The sequence below is a fragment of the Podarcis muralis genome, chromosome 15 (genome assembly GCF_964188315.1).
Source record: "Podarcis muralis chromosome 15, rPodMur119.hap1.1, whole genome shotgun sequence".
Lineage (NCBI taxonomy): Eukaryota > Metazoa > Chordata > Lepidosauria > Squamata > Lacertidae > Podarcis > Podarcis muralis.
Window position 1 is genome coordinate 23,466,365 of NC_135669.1, and position 13,369 is coordinate 23,479,733.

General features: G+C 44.4%; 1 long non-coding RNA gene across 2 annotated transcripts in view; it reads right to left on the reverse strand.

Annotated features, from left to right (window-relative positions):
• The window catches only part of LOC114585351 (uncharacterized), a 118,095-nt gene that overhangs the window by 10,128 nt on the left and 94,598 nt on the right, over nt 1-13,369 (reverse strand). Inside the window, exons 6-7 of one of the 2 annotated variants that reach the window (XR_013390838.1) lie at nt 9,031-9,187; nt 3,207-4,507 (exon numbers count right to left, since the gene is read on the reverse strand). This is a non-coding gene — a long non-coding RNA (uncharacterized LOC114585351). Of the gene's footprint in view, nt 1-3,206; nt 4,508-9,030; nt 9,191-13,369 lie in introns of both variants that reach the window. The other variant, XR_013390837.1, reaches the window with a different exon arrangement.

The following is a 13,369-nucleotide window of genomic DNA, read 5'->3' on the forward strand; positions in this document are numbered from 1 at the left end:
TAGGGTATTGAGAATCATATAGGGATGTGCCTTTCCTTTTTGATTTTGGTGACTCTTGTTTATGATGGTCAAGCCAGACCATCTCCACAGGACTAGACCATCTAGCCCTCCTGATGTTTCTGAACTACAACTCCCATCATGCCTGGCTATTGGCCATGATGGCTAGGGCTGATGGGAGATGTAGATGTGGCGGGCATCATTTCCCCCAGGATCTTGCTAGCTCTTGCTTTTGCTGAAACCTAAATTAATATTTATTTTCCACATGTTGAAGCTCCTGTGGCTCTGTGATTGACTGCACATGCCAAAGGTCCCAGGTGGAATCCCATCATCTCCAGGTAGGGATTGGCAAAATCCCTGTTTGAAACCCGTGAAAGTCACTGCCAGTCAGAGTAGACAACACTGAGCTCAATAGACCGATGCTTTGATTTGTTGTAAGGAAACTTCCTATGCATGCATGCACCTTGACCATCATGAGGTCTAGGAACTTTAAGACCTTTCAAAAGCACATCTAAACAATGATTTGGGAGTTGGGGGTCAGACTGAATGAAGAATTATTCAATTATAGGGTGGCAGTGCAACTTCGGTTGTTTATTTGAGTTGTAAAACACCTTGAGTACAGTAATGTAGAAAGGTGGTATGCTATTCAAAAGTGAAATGAAATCTATCCTCAGGGTTTTTAAAGATGAGCTCTAATACAAACTCAGGGCAGCGCATGATCAGTGTGCTGTACATCTCACTAACTCCTGTCCATTCTCAACATAAGGCATCATAACCTTTCCCCAAAGATATGAATGAAATCCAAGCGTTCAGCATGCTGAAAACCCAGCAAGACCTCACTTCAGCTGCATGAAATTTGTTCCAGAACAGGCTGTGGTTTCACTTCCTCCCACATTCACCAGGAGTGGTGACTCAGAGATCCACAGCAAGGGCAGGGAGCAACTTTTGCTGGGACTTAAAAGGAAGAGTGGATGCAGTCCCCCACCCCCTACCCCAAAGAACTTTCACTTTCAGAGAATATGGTTTCAATCAATTTCCGTTTCCATAAAGGTTGCTGGGATTCTCCCCCTCCCCTTTTTCTTTTTTCTTTTTTTGAATCTCTGCTCATTTGACAAGCGAGCATTATATTTGCAAGCTGATCGGCAAGCCAAAACACGCTCGCGTTCATTCATAACACTGAACTCTCCTGCGTTAAACAGCCGATTAGCGTGAATGAAGTGGGTGTGTAACTTCCTTGAAATCCTCCAGAGACCTGTCAAAGCAAAGCTACCGCAGCGCAGCGCTCGCCGTGAAGCACGGAGATCAGAGGTGTAGCTGAAAAGCGTTGCTCTGCGGAAAGACAGGGGTGGAATCTGCCTGGAAGGTTTGTTAGGAAAGGGCTGACGAGGTTTAAGAAGGGGCCATGGAGCCGTTTCACCCCACGAAGCTGAACGTGGAAAGTTTCAGGACAAACAAATGAAAGTGCGACTTTGGAAAAAGTGCATAGATAAACTATGGAACTCACTTCTGCAGGAAGGGCTTGAAAGAGGATTGGACAAATTCATGGAAGAGAAAACTACCAATGGATTGCAAAAACTGTGTGGTTCTGAAGTAGATGGAAAGTCCCCGGGGTCTGTTCAGTTTTGGCCACTAGTGATGCAAGTTACCTTTATACCATGTTACCTTGATTTGATTCCCTGCCTTCGGCCTTAATAAGGAAGAGACTGTTCTACCAAGGAATCAGAACTGCATTCTCTATCAGCAGCTCTTATCCAGGATATCCTTTATACAGAGGGGTGCACCGAAAATACACAATATTTCATGCACAAAGGACTTCCTGATCCCTTTGTGGCCCATATGAACTGGCTACGTAGGCCTTCCAGCAGCTAATGGTCAGTGCCAGATCACCAAATACGCAGAGTAGGCTCCAGCCTATGGGCCCCATGCCTTTTAGGGGCCCCACGATAATGGATCAAAATAATATTGATTTTAGAGATTTTAAAAAAGGCTGGCACAGCTAATGGTGGGGGTCAACCAGGAGACTCTGTCAGCAAAACTGCCTTGCTCTACTCCCCATCCCACTAAAGCAACTTAGAAGCTTTGAGAACCATGGGCCACAACTATGCAGCACTATAGCGCCACCGCTGCAGCAGTCCAGCAGTGGTAGTGCAACTTGCAGCCTGGCAGGGACCAGGTGACCCGAGCAGCCAATAGGGATCCATCTACCCTTTTGACAGCTACTGACTTTCTTGGTTGTTTTGTTTGTTGCTTGTTTGTTCCTCACTAAGCAATTGGCCATTCTGTGCGGCAAACTGGATTGCTCACAGACTGCCTGGAGCCAACTTGACTTTAAACCAGTTCAGAGCCTGTCTCATTTTGTTTTATGGGCCTTGGCATTCAGGCAATGGGATGCCACAGTGATCTGCCCAACTCCAGCAGTCATCTGCCAGTGCCCAGTTGTCATTGCAGAGGTGGGTGGCCATCAAAGAAAGGTGTTTTTGCCCCCTCCTTCTGCCAGTGGTGGTGTTCAGCATCCTCCCTAGGTGAGCTTGCTTGGCACCTCCATTTTTCTTTAGGTGCCAAGAGAAGAACTTTCAGTTGGTTTTTAAGGCATCCTTAAGTATCTCTCCAAGTTTTTTAATTGGTTGTTTATAGAGTTTTTGTGGATTTGCCTGCTGCTGTTTTAGCACTTTTTCAGTCTTGTTTTTGGTCGCTTTCATCTTTTGATGTTTCATTTGTTATAGCTTTGCCGTAAACCTCCCTAGAATCCTTGATGGAAGGCTGGTACATACATTAAATAAAAATAAATAACAGTTTAGGGGCTGATCCCTGGCTCATATGTCAACCTTGGCATGACAACACACTCCTTCCCTAGCCGTAAGAATGTAAGGAGAGCTTTGCAGGATTGGCCCAGGAGTCCCATCATTGAGTCCAACATCCTAATTCCGACAGGGACCAATCCAATGCCCCCAGGAAGGACAAAAAGCAATAGCTCTCCCCTATTGAAAATGGTATCCAGGGCTACATTGCCTTTGAACAAGAAGGTCCCATTTAGCCAGGCATGGCCCTGCAGATCTTGCTGTCCCCCAAAATCTCCCACCATCTTTGGACATCAACGTCTGATCTTGCTGTCTCCCCCCAAAAACTCCCACCATCCCTGGACATCAATTTCCTGCATTTTTAGTTATCATCGGTGCTATTTTTCCAGAAAAAGAGGTGCCAGAACTCACCATGAAAACACTTCCCTCATTCTCTTAGAATGCCAATAGCACCCACATGAGAAGCGCCAGAACTGAGTTTTGTTGAGTTCCAGCTGGGGGGAAAAAAGAGAAAAAGTCCTGGTTATCATGACTAAGACCATATTCACACCATACATTTAAAGCACAACGAAACAACTTTAAACAGTCATGGCTTCCCCAAAAGAATTATGGGAGCTGCAGTTTGTTAAGGATGCTGAGACTTGTTTGGAGACACCCACACACCACATTCCCCTCCCAGTTCCCCAAGTTCTCTATGCTTTGATTGTTAAACCATTCTGGGAATTTTAGCTCTGGGAGAGGAGTAGGGGTCTTATTGCCTAGCCCTCATTTTAAGGTCTTATATACACGTTTGCATGTAATTTTGCCCAACAGACAACAAAAGAAATTGTGGTCTTGCATCATAGACATACCTGCAAAGCAATTTCCCCTAATTTAATACAGTTACATATGTTCTTTTTACTGATCTATACGTTTATATGCATCGTTACCCATTATTGTGCATTTCTGTACACATTTCATGACTGGAGAACTGCATTGCAAAATTCAGAGGAGTGCGAAGTTTCAAAGGATGGCTGTGTTTCAGTCTGCTTATTCTTTCCAAAGCTTTTAATGTGAACTGAATCAAATTTCTCCCCCATCCCTGATCCCAAAACATGGTTCCTGCTGTCTTAATTCTGAGCACCTTTATTTTTATGAGTTGGGCTCTGAATGCACACACAGACACCAGTCTTCTGCATCCGCAGACATCCCAGGGCTCTCCTAATCACAGTCCACCACATGCAACACGGCCAGTAGTACAGTAAGGACGAGTTCCAGTAGGAACTCTGGCTAGTAGAGGAGAAGAGGCAATGAACTCCTCACTTCAGTTCCCCCTTTTTAACTGCAGGAATTCAGGCGTTGGCAGGCAGAGCTGAGACTAAGAAGTGATACACACTGTTTCCATTCTCGTTACCCTGACGGGCATGAACATTCATTTCTCTATTTGCTTCTGGCTGGCACTCACCGCTCGCTTTTGGAAGGGGATTCTGTGGTTTCATTGCTGTGAAGTGATCGTGGCCGATGACTCAAGGCGCAGAAGACGCATTTGCAAAGCCAAACTCATTGGTGGAGAGACAGGCAAGGGGGTGTGTTATATGGGGGTGGGGGAGGGAGGGGAGAGAGAAAGACACACACACACACACACACAAAAACCCCTTGCCTTCTTCCCTGGCAAAATGGGCAGAGTGACGGGAGGGTGAGGAGGCGCAGGTCCCTCTTGTCTGATTCATTTCCTGAAGAAATAAATGCCATACAGAGCAAACGAGTGATTAATGCCGAATCTATGCCTGACACATACTGGAAGAGCGATGCGAGTGAAATCTGGCACGCAATTAGCCACTTAGAAAAATAACCTGTTGCCAAAAAAGGTGGAGGTTGTTTTTTAAGCCAATAGAGTCTCTCTCTCTCTCTCTCTTTATGAGCTGGAGGGAGGATTAAAGACAGCAGTAGATTAAGAAGCAAATCAAAGATAATTATTAAAAAGGTCCTGAGCCAGCAATTGCTAAAGGAGAGAAAATAAATCTCCCCTTGGATTCACTGGAATGCATCAGGAACCCAACACATATTCTTAAATGCTGTTTTCAAAGTGTTTCGATGGTATAGGCTGGCACAGAGAATGAACACTGTGAAACCCAGGGCATTTTGGGGTCTCCAATGCCCCCTGGATAGTGATAAAAATCTAGCAAAAAGCAAATTGGAGGGAAAGTATTAAGTCCAGTAGCTTTCTGGGAGATAAGAGCAAAAGCTCCCTTTCAGCACACCTGCATACAGTACCAGACTCACTACCAGGCATCTCCAGTAAAAAGGGATCTCACAGAGTAGAGCCGGGAAAGAAATCTCTCTAGGAATTGACACAGAGTGTAATCTAGGGTCATGGAGGATCAAGGAACTAGTACTATTTCTGCAGCAGAGTCATTGTAGAGTCCCTGTCCCTAAAGCCATCCAATCTGCAGGAGAGGAGAGCTTTTGGGCCACTGAGAAGTCCTCACCATTTGTTCTGGTTGAAGCCAATCAGAGTGAACGGAGGTGAGTCAGCTACAGAGGATTGGCTCCTAGGGTCACTCTGGAGAATGTGTACGGGAAGAACACTGATGAGTTGTTGTTCTGTATGCTCCAAAGCTAAGCTTTTGGGAACAACAGAGAACACAAGGTGCTTCAGGTTCAAGAAAGTGGAGAGTTTATTGGGGATGATGGTATATAGGGATTGTGTATGTATTTTGAGAAAAAGATGAATAAAGTTAAGAAGTTAAGAAAGAGGATGCTGTGCACGTTCTGTTACGTGCAATAGAACTTAAACAAAAACAAAAATCATTCCAAAAGAAGATATTGGAGCATTCCCAATCCTTTGCCCATGGAAAATAGTAGATCTAGCTGAAAGGCAGCACGTGGAGATCTGCATTCATTGTTGCAATACACTCTTAATTATTATTATTAGCATATAATCATATAATTATAAGATTATTGCATAATCTTAAAGTGCGTAGCTGTGAGGGAGAATGCCTGTGCAGCAATCATGAAACGACCCTTTACATTAAAGTACAACAGACCAATGCAGCTACTGTTTAGGAAAGCAAGTGAAAGTAATTTCTTTCTGACTTCAGTGTGGCACACATAGTCCCTTCACATTTTTATGAAACAACATAGGAAGAGAGGGAAATGATTTTAAAAGCCATGAAAAATGAAGAGGAAATGAACAGGAAGGAAGGGAATGGGGTGGAATGGAAGAATGGTATTGTGTCAAGTAGTGTTGGGGTGGTAGAGTATACAAGGAACACTACAATAATCATGGGGCAGGGAGGATTAATTTTCTAGCATGGCACAAAATGGCCCAAGTGGTTTTGATTTGGCTCCAGGACTGAAAGAGAGCTCTCAAGAGCGAGAGTTGATCTGATAGTGCAAAAGCAAGGATGCACAAATCTATGCATTTCAGTCTTTTTCAGTTTCTCTTGCTTTAATGTTCTTAGAACATTTTATTAATTTTGCAATAATATAACACTGATCAATTTCAACAAAATCTATAAAGGGTTAAATTTTAAATTCAGTTCTCCACATTTCCACATCAATTCAAGATTTTTATTTTTTTCAAACGGAAAGTCCTTCTGAGCATTTCAGTGTGAATTTATCCGAATATACACATGTTTTATGTAATTTTGCCTAATATGCACATATTTGAAAAGCAATTTCCCCAAATATATAATGCATTTTTGTGTGTCATTTTCACTGATCTATGCATTTTTATGCACATTTTGCCCCTAGCCTGTTCATTTTTGCACACAGTCCTTGACTGGAGAACCACATTGCAGAATTCAGAGAGGTGTGGATTTCAATGGCTTCGTTTTGAAAAGTGTGACTTAGTTACGTTTGTCTTTCAGTGTGAATGGAATGGAATTTCTCCTCTGTGTGCAACAGCATTCAGAAGGAGTGCAAAACCAAAGGGCTGCATTAGAAATTACCGAAAGTGCCGTGCTAAAGTCAGTCGCGCTTCAGCGTTATGTAGAATTTGGTCTCCATCTCCCCATCTCTTTGCTTACTCGGTAGAACTGGAATTTGCCCAGGAAGGTTGATCCAGCCAGGCCGCTGATGTGCCTCATTCCACTGTCTGCCCCCAAACTGAGACAGGGCACCTGGTCTGTCTCAGCCTAGCAACCAGTCTCAAAGCCAGCTTTCAAGTGCATTTTCTAACTGCTCCATCTCTGGCATGGATGACAGCAACGCTATTGTTTAGCCCAGGTAAAATGACCTCTGTTTAGTTTGCCAGCTCAATGACTTTGAGAGAATGCCTGGCTTTGAGATAACTCCTTGGGGGGAAAGATATCCAGAGGGCTGTATCAGTTCTTACAGTGGTATTAAGGCAAAAGTGGGTCTCGTGGCAGGGCTTTTGGTTGGCTTCCTTTCACAGTAGCCAACATCTCACTGAGGAGACAGACTTGTGTCTGCGGGGGGGGGGGTACCACTATGAATGAAAGCTCCTCCATTCAAAAGTAATAACAGCAATCCCCACACATGGAAAAGGAGCATGGCATGGAGAAAAGTGGTCCAGAAGGATCACAGGAGAAGGACCATTATCTCCATGGTAGAATACCTGCTTTGGATGGAGGAGATCCCAGGTTCATTCCTTGGGATCTCCAAGTGTTTCTGGGAAAGATGATTGCCTAAAACTGTGGACAGTCACTGCCAGTCAGTGCATATGAGAATGACCTAGATCAGTGTTCCCCAAACTTGGGTCACCAGCTGTTGTTGGAGTACAACTCCCATTATCCTTAGCTAGCAGGACCAGTGGTCAGGGATGATGGAAATTGTAGTCCAAAAACAGCTGGAGACCCAGGTTTGGGGAACACTGGCCTAGATGAGTCAAGTGGCACGATGCTCTAAATTTGGGAAGGGCTGTAGCTCAGTGGTACGACATGTGGCTTTGAGTGCAGAATGTCCCAAGTTCAATCCCCAGCGTCTCCAGAGAAAGAGCTAGGGAAGATCACTATTTGAAAACCATGGACAGTCACCACCAGCCAATGTAGGGAGTGCCGAGCTAGATCATCCAAAATGGGCTTCCTGTGTAGCCCTTATCAAGTTTTCTGCATGGAATGTTTTGCTATGGAAGGACGTTCACATTGGTATACCGAACAGGTCTACTCAGAAATCAGCTCCTGATTTCAGTGGGAGTTATCTTTAGGTAAGTGTCTAGAGCAGTGTTTCCCAACCTTGGGCCTCCAGCTGTTTTTGAACTACAATTCCCATCATCCCTGACCACTGGTCTTGCTAGCTAGGGATGATGGGAGTTGTAGTCCAAAAACAGCTGGAGGCCCAAGGTTGGGAAACACTGGTCTAGAGGACCGCACCCTCAGTCACCTGGAGGAGGGCTCTTCATTGTCCCCTGTTTTCCAGAGACCTGTCTGGACTCAGCTAGACATCAGGAGTTAAATGTTGCACTCTTCCTGCAGAGACTCTGGAGGCACCCTCACTTTTGACTTGCAGGAGTCTCTTGAAGGCTTCTTTGTGCCAACAGACCTTTGCAGTGTGGTGTAGTGGTTAAGAGCGGTGGACTCATAATCTGGTGAACCGGGTTCGCGTCTCCACTCCTTCACATGCAGCTGCTGGGTGACCTTGGGCTAGTCACGCTTCTTTGAAGTCTCTCAGCCCCACTCACCTCACAGAGTGTTTGTTGTGGGGGAGGAAAGGAAAGGAGAAGGTTAGCCAGTTTGAGACTCCTTTGGGTAGTGATAAAGCGGGATATCAAATCCAAACTCTTCTTTGCAGTCAGTTGACTTCATGATTACCTGTACTTTCACATTCAATTTATGTATTTATTTATCTAATGATTATTATTATTATTTACTTATTAAATTTATATACCGCCCTATACTCGCAGGTCTCAGGGCAGTTTACGGGATAAAATTACAATATAAAATATACCGTACCATATAAAAATGATGTTGTTGTTTTTTTAGTGGTGTACACTGCCTTGACAGCTTGCCATATGGCAGTACAGAAATACTTCTATAAATAAATAATATCAGAGTTCAAAGACACATTCCTACCAGGGAAAAAAGAAAAAGATTCAAGGACGAATGAAGTAGGGCTGGGGAGAGAGAGTGTGGCCAAGGAAGCAGCATGTCTGAGGGAGGTATGTGGCCTGAGGAGATTCCCAAGGGCCAGATAGAGATGTATGGAAGACACATTTGGCCCCTGCACCTAGTGCATGGCATGCAATGAGGATTTTATGCATTGGTTGTGTAGCCCCTTGGGCCTAGGCATGTACCTTTCTTTCTGTGTTCCTCTGACCCGGCAGAAACTTGCAGGACAGGAAGTTAGAGAAGTCAACTGGGATTCTCCTGATAGCCCAGGTAAGGAGCAGGGGTGGTTTTCTTTCTGGAGAACCTCTTGCCCATGTCTCTCTCTCTTCTCTCCTGCTTGCTCTGCTGAAACGATAAGGTGCAAAGGAATCCTGAGCGTGTGCTAGATTTACGACAGACTTCAGTAGAATCAGAACGTGAAGCTTACGTGAAGCCTGGCAACTCCTGAAGAAAATGCTCTGCTGCAAGCAACGTTATTGGAGAAGAAACTTCAGGAACAATTCAAATGGGTGGAACGCTTTGATTAAACTGTACAAATTTGGAAATAATTGGAATTACTCTGATATTAATTGGAATCTGTATAATTGGCAAAGCTGTGGTAATATTGGGTAAATATTGGAAAAGTAATATTATTATTTTTTAAATCACATGGGTGAAACAGAGTAAAATAACTGTCTCATTCATAAAGAGAGCAGGAAGTATCATCCTCATCCCAAGGGCTTATCCACACTTACCTTTTGCCTTGTGCTTTCCAGACACAGGTCTGCACTTTAAAGCTCTGTGTCCAAGTGCCCCAGAGTTTTCCACGCAAAAAGCCACTCTGTAAGACTCAACTGCAATTCTGGTTTTCCATGGATTACAATTTTCTCCAATTCGGTGGTAAAGAGTGGGTTTTCATTGGGAAAGCTCTGGGGCAAAAAACCCCCACCACAAAGAGCACTCAGACATGAAGCTTTAAAGTGTGGACTATGTCTAGAAAGTGCAAAGGAAAGCTAAGCGTGGATAAATTCTAATTCAGCTTGGTTATGTCATTATTGCATAGCCAAATCTAATAGGTTATATAGTGTGGTGACATCATCACACTAGTTACAGGATCCCTGACTGGCTGGATAACATAGCCAAGAAGGATTTTTTTTCTATTTGTTTATCTATTATTGCCAAAGCAGCTGCTGAAATGAGCAGCAAACAGGAGCAAAATGGTGCCTATTTTTGATAAGGACATTTAGGCAGCTAAAACTCCTTCTTATATAGTGAAAATGTTTGCCCATGAAAATTCAGTTCTTCCCTTCTTGCTATGGACATTCAGCAGGAAGGCCAGTGCAGTGTCCTATTGAAAAACCACAAGACCAGAGGAGATATGAGTCTGTGGAAAACTCAGATTCAAATTCTGGCTCAGCTTCCTGGTTAGCCAACGGGCAAGCACTGTTTTTGGCACAGCTTCCTTCGCAGAGTTTTTACGAGGAGAAATGAGACTATAAGTGTATACAAAAATGTGCTATGAAAACAAATACAATAAGAAAAAATATATATTTTAAACAGTTGGCCAAGCCAAGTACTTGCTGGCACAAAAAAACTTTGCCGGATCTCAAGATCTAACCCAGAGGGATCAAGTTGGCATTGCTTTACTAGTGGTAAAGGTAAAGGTAAAGGTACCCCTGCCCGTACAGACCAGTCTTGACAGACTCTAGGGTTGTGCGCCCATCTCACACAAGAGGCCAGGGGCCAGCGCTGTCCGGAGACACTTCCGGGTCACGTGGCCAGCGTGACATCGCTGCCCTGGCGAGCCAGAGCCGCACACAGAAACACTGTTTACCTTCCCGCCAGTAAGCAGTCCCTATTTATCTACTTGCTTTCGAACTGCTAGGTTGGCAGGCACTGGGACCGAACAACGGGAGCGCACCCCGCTGCGGGGATTCGGACCGCCGACCTTTCGATCGGCAAGCCCTAGGCGCTGAGGCTTTTACCCACAGTGCCACCCGTGTCCCTGCGCCACCCGCGGTGCAAATCTGCAAACCTAACGTTGAATCAAGTGGTGCTAAGGGGGTTCAGATAAAGGTGGCTTAACATTCCCCACCGTAGAGACACACATAACGGTTCTGAGTTGTTTTAAATAAATGGAAATGAGTGAAACTTTAATAACCTATCTAAAAGCCAGCGCTAAATTAGGATCAGGTTGACTGAATGGAACACCACTAGTTGATTCAGATGGAAGAACACTACTACCATTGACCCAATGGCATTTGCTATATGCATCTTAAGTGTTTCTTGAGGGTCTTCAGCTGAAGCCACGTCACTCTGACTGACCTTCTTTTGCTTACGAGAGCTTAAAGGGGACCATAAGTGGGGATATCCTTATTGGTTTAAAAATGAAAGGCAAAATCCCCCTACCAGAGGATGTCTTAGTAACCACATTCTCTCCTCAGATCTCTGTCCGCCAGCAGCTGCATTTGGGGCTCTGTTTTATCTGAGGACATGGGGACTGGCTTTTCTACTCTTTCCATTCTTTCTACCAAATATTGACACGTCCATTCATTTGCATTGTGACATTTCCTCTCCTCATTATAATCTTCTTTGCAAATAATGGCGGCTAATCCACCCTATACACACATGGCCAGACATGTATTTCCATGCATTTCTGGTAATTCCTTGCCCTATAGAGGGGGTCAGCGGAAGGTCTCTTGGCACAACCTAAATCCCCCACTTCACATTGCAAAATACTACCACTCAAGTGTTCCATAGGCCACCACCACAGACCCTTGACACAGACCCCGAATCTCACCCTGAATAAAGGACTTCCTAAGATGCAATTTAGAAACTCGCAAGGCCCGGGGAATAATCTTGAGGGTCCATGATGCACTTCACTCTTCAAGCGAAGGAGGTCTCAGTCTGGACAATGTCTGGGTGAGGGGGGCATTTGGGAGCTACAAAGAAACGGCTCTGAGATAGAAGAAGAAGAAGAAGAAGAAGAAGAAGAAGAAGAAGAAGAAGAAGAAGAAGAAGAAGAAGAAGAAATAAGTTACCAAATAATTAAAGCAGAATGTGCATAAAATTTCTTAGGCTATTGAGCCTCCTACTCATATGTATTTGACTGATGCTGTAAGGTGAGTATGTGGTCTCATATTCAAGTGCCTTTTCAGCCACGATGCATATATGTCTATATTTACTAGCAGTAGTCTATAGTTCTTGGCCAGCCACAGCCCGTTTTTGCATTATGGGAGACCACTGAAATTGTGTGGGTTGCTAGAGTTGTCTTTCCCCAGAGTATAGTAATAGTAAAGGGACCCCTGACCATTAGGTCCAGTCGTGGCCGACTCTGGAGTTACGGCACTCATCTCGTTTTATTGGCCGAGGGAGCCGGCATACAGCTTCCGGGTCATGTGGCCAGCATGACTAAGGCACTTCTGACGAACCAGAGCAGTGCATGGAAATGCCGTTTACCTTCCCGCCGGAGTGGTACCTATTTATCTACTTGCACTTTGACGTGCTTTTGAACTGCTAGGTTGGCAGGAACAGGGACTGAGCAACGGGAGCTAACCCCGTTGCGGGGATTCAAACCACCGACCTTCTGATCGGCAAGCCCTAGGTTTAACCCACAGCGCCACCCGCGTCTCTCACCAGAGTATGATTTCCCTATTTCCCTCACAAAGCTACAATTCCTAGAGTTCCTGGTGAAGAGGGATTAATTGTTAAAACAGCCTGGGCACTGTAGCTCTGTGAGGGTCTCCTGACAACCGTCAGCACCCTTAGCAAACTACAGCTCCCAAAATTATTTAGGGAAGCCATGATTGTTTAAAGTGGTACCATGACGCTTTAAATGTTTTGAGTGTATGTGACCTTGGTCTACTGTGACCAGGCTACCAAGGAGACTTGTCCTTTGTCATCTTTGCTATGCAGCTCTCCAAGGTCTCAGGCAAGGGACATTCCCAGCCATACCTGGATTGACCCTTGGACCTTGTGCATGCAAAGCAGTTCCTCTACTCCTGAGCTACGACTACACAAAACTTATCTTTACTGCAGCTGTTTTGATATTTGCACTGGGGCTCAAAATCCAGAGCACCTGAAGGGGAAAAAAGAGAGGCCCTTGTCAAAATGTGCTAGAAAAGTTGTCTTAATACGAAATATCCAGTTCAAAAAGTATCCAGAGCATTTTCAGTTCTTACTGGAGAATTCTAAAACTGATAGGAAGAAGAAACAACAACTTTGCCCTGCCAACCTTCTGAAACATGTACTTAAATGGCAGAATGCTTCTGGATTTTGGCCTAACACCTCACATTAAATAAAAATCTTTATAGAGGCCCTTTCCAGTTTTTGTTCTAAAGCCGGACATCCCCTGTCATATTTACTAAATTCAGAACTTGCACTTGTGATGCTAAAGCATTTTTTTTTTAAGCGTATAGCATTTCGAAGCATTGTCCATATCTTGAGTATCCAAAATCTGGAACTTTGAAAATTTCTGCTCCATAAATTTATCTTTGGCTTATCATTTGAAACAGGCATGGTGATAACCTGTCATGTGACCAAACG